Source organism: Brachyhypopomus gauderio, chromosome 14, assembly GCF_052324685.1.
Source record: "Brachyhypopomus gauderio isolate BG-103 chromosome 14, BGAUD_0.2, whole genome shotgun sequence".
In the NCBI taxonomy this organism is placed as follows: Eukaryota; Metazoa; Chordata; class Actinopteri; order Gymnotiformes; family Hypopomidae; genus Brachyhypopomus; species Brachyhypopomus gauderio.
This window is the reverse complement of record NC_135224.1, coordinates 20532412-20536222: the sequence shown is the minus strand read 5'-3', so window position 1 is coordinate 20536222 and position 3811 is coordinate 20532412.

The following is a 3811-nucleotide window of genomic DNA, read 5'->3' as shown; positions in this document are numbered from 1 at the left end:
ACTCCCTCCCTTAACACTCCCTCCCTTAACACTCCCTCCCTGGTTTTTATGTAAAACTTTGGTGAAGAGGAGTAACTCTTCCATGGAGGACTATTTGATCTGTGTGGCCCCACAACGGGCTTCACTAAGGCAGCCGTGCATCAGTAAGTCCTTCTACAACCCACGTATGGCCCTTTAATGGCTCCAGTATGTACTCGCTAGCAGTCTGGCCCACGTGAGCCGCGGCTGCTGTTTTGTGGCTGTAATGGAGAGGGTGGATGAGCGTGTGAGGGGAGTGGAGGTGATGGAGCCCCACCTTTCCAGGTCAGACAACTCCACCACCTCCGTGCCATGGGCTGCCTGCAAAGAAGAGACACGCATGCGCACAAGCAGACACACAACACGCACACACACACACACACACACACACACACACACACACACACACACACGCAAAACATATACACACACACACACAAAACACACACACACGCGATGGGCAGCATGAATACGTGCGGTGACTAGCAAACACCTTGCTCTCCATCTCACATGCACACACATGCTGGCAGACACACACACACACACACACACACACACACACACAAATAAGCACATGCCTTGGCTGGGCCCTGTCCTGCTGCCTAGTGTGGACGGGCCTCTGGCGGGATGTTGGATTTAGGCATCGGGGAGTGGGCAAGCTGCCAGGAAGAGAGTGGTGTGACACACTGTGCATATGACAGCTCAGTAGGTGTGTGTGTGTGTGTGTGTGTGTGTGTGTGTGTGTGTGTGTGTGTGTGTGTGTGCTGCTCCTGTCCTAATCAGGTAATCCCTAAGGCATATTTGATTGACGTATGCTATCCCACCTCCCACTCTTCTACTGTGGGAAGTGTCGGCATATGCTGCCCTGCGGAGTGTGTGTGTGGCCACTCCTCACACACTTTATTCTCCTGCATGTGTGTGTGGCTGTATGTACCTTTCAGCCGTTCACTCTTTAAGCAATTCTTTGCTTGATTTATATGTCGGTGTGTTGCTGTTATTTCCCCTAACAGGTACATTACCATGCTGGATCAAGCGGTGAACAGGAACAGCCCCTTCCTGACTCCCTCCTGTGGGGTCCGGGGCCTCGGCGGGCAGCCGGCCACTGTCCCGCGCGTCTGGAGAGATCGTAACGCGGGACGTGCGCACGGGGCGTCTTCACACGCACTGCAACCAGATGCTGCTGCAGGAGAAAAGCCTCATTGTGCCCCCACGATCAGGCGGGGAACAGGTCTGAGGACAGCCCTTTTGGGACTTTTAATGGAGGCGAATCAAGGCTTCAGTTATACAAGCTGACCTTAGGTCAGCTTTGGATAATGGGCTGCCCAGAAAGACTAGCAGAGCTGTGATTGGTTGGGGTTTTTCCATTACTATAACGGGGGTATTGTAAGGCTGCTTAGTGTCAAGTGTCTTCTGAGAGACGGTGCAAGATGCTCGGAGAGGCGGAATTATTTTTAACCACTTTGCCTGTCCAGTTTGATGCTGTACAGATTCTGAGAGGGCCGGTTTTAGAATTCCCTCGGGGTTTAGATGAACATCTGTTTTTTTTTTAAACATTTCTACATCTGACTTGAAGGCAAAAACTGGCCGAAAGGATTTATTAAAGTGAGACTGGTCGGAAAACTTCACACGGTATCATAGCCGCGCCGAGCGATAATTACCTTCGGCTATTGTCCGCGGTGTTCTGGAAAGGGGAGAACCGCAGAGGGATGTGGTGAATTAGAGGGAGGGGATGTTTTGCTTTTGAGAGCGGGTGTCGGTTCCGTCGCCTGCTCCTTGCATGGACTCCAGAACGGGGAGAGTTTCTCAGCTGTGAAGAAGGAGTGACCCGAACCTGAAGGACTGAAGGACGGGCGTCTGTGCAGGGCCGGAGGAGTCCCAATTGTCCCCCACCCCCCCCCCCCCCCCCCCCCCACCGTTGGCACGTGGCTGTCCCGGAAGGAGTTCTGACAACCTCGCGTGTGTTCTCCAGTTAGCTGTGCAGTTAGCTGGTGTGAGGAGGAGGAGGAGGAGGAAGAGGAGGGTCCTCAGTAGGGACGTGTGAGGGGGTGTGGTCTTCACCCTCCGGCGAGCGAGAGAAAGCGCAGAGTGTAGAAGCTCGCAGTTTCTCATACTACACACTCCTCCACGGTCGTGCTCATCAGACACCGTGTGTGTGTGTGTGTGTGTGTGTGTGTGTGTTCCTCACATGAAGAATCCCACCAGAGTACAGAACCAGCACAAATCAATCGCACTGATTACCCCCCCCCCCACTCAGACTGGAGCCAGTGATATATGCCAGCACTTCACAAAGGAAAACACACAATAAATACTCACTACACAAACACATGTCTACAGCGAAGAGAGAAAGAGAGAGAGAGAGAGAGGAGAAACTAATGAAGAACACGAAATGGGGGCCATGTATTGACATGGGATGAAATGTGGTGCTTTCAAAAGCCAAGTGTGTAGAGTAAATGTTGGGCTGTGTGACCAGTCGACTCTATTGGATGTGATGTGGCTGATGACATGATTACAGTGGCTCGGGGAGGGGCGGCTAAACTCATACGTCATTTTGGCTTCCAGAGACATCGGCTCTTCAGGAATGTAGAGGCCAGACAAGAATTTATGTGATAGCAGTTATTAATATACTGCAATTACTGCACAAACTGCAGTGTGCTCTGGGAGTAGGCATTGGGTGGAATCATTAACGGTGTGTTTTCTGCGTGTGTGTGTGTGTCCACCCAACATGTCCACTCTCGGTCTCTGTGTTCCTACATTTATAAGGCAGGTTTGTAAAGACCAGACTTCATTATCTTACGTATAATCCTGTAAACAGTGTGTGTTCTGGATGTTGTGTGTAGGTAATCGTGTACTGACCCTGGCTGCTCTGGACAGGCGGAGAGTGAAGATGATGATGAAGATCGTGTACTGTAAAGACTCCAAAAAGCATCACCGCCACTCCAGCCCCACTGACCTTGGGGTATGGGTGCCTCCCACACAGCTCCGCCCGTCGCCTCCGAGAGCCCCGCCCACCGCCTCCACAGAGCCCCGCCCACCGTGTCAAAGATCCCGTCGTTGGTCGGGAACGGCGCCCTCTAAGCTAGGGCGGAGAGGGGTTAAGGGAGGGGAGTGATGGAGAGGGGGAAGCTGATGATGGAGAGAGAGAGAGAGAGAGAGAGAGAGAGAGAGAGAGAGAGAGAGAGAGGAACACGTGTGGGACAGAGAGCCAGTGGTGTATTGATGGTGGTCTCACTGTGAGGGAATTCCCCCAATTGCGGCCGACTGTTTAAAACGGACGATGACAGCCAGCATACTTTACCCACCACTGCTGGACAGACAGCCTGCAGACACAACGCCACTCCTACACGCACTCTCCTTCAAGGGTGAATCAATGCAACACACACTCATGCACGCACACACACACACGTATACCCACAGTACTGTTCCCAAAAGCTTTCCTAATGCACTTTGGGGGGAAAATTCAGAACAGTTCCATTTTATTTTAACGTTTTCTCACTAACAAAATTACAGCCAAGACCTCTAAAATATTATACTACCTCTACAACACAATATCGCTGAATTCTCCTGGGAAACTGGGCCTAGACAACTTATGTCCTCTACATCTCTGTATACTGGACTTATGTTATAATTATAGCGCCCCCTGTAGCCAGAAACATGAAAGGCATGAATTTAGCATCTGCGTCCACAGTGGTGGATGGTGCTCTGTCCTGGGTGTGATGCCTTCCTGCGATCTCCCATGGTGCAATGTGTTCCGTCTGAGAGAACACTGCATGTGATTGGCTGTTGCTTCTCACCA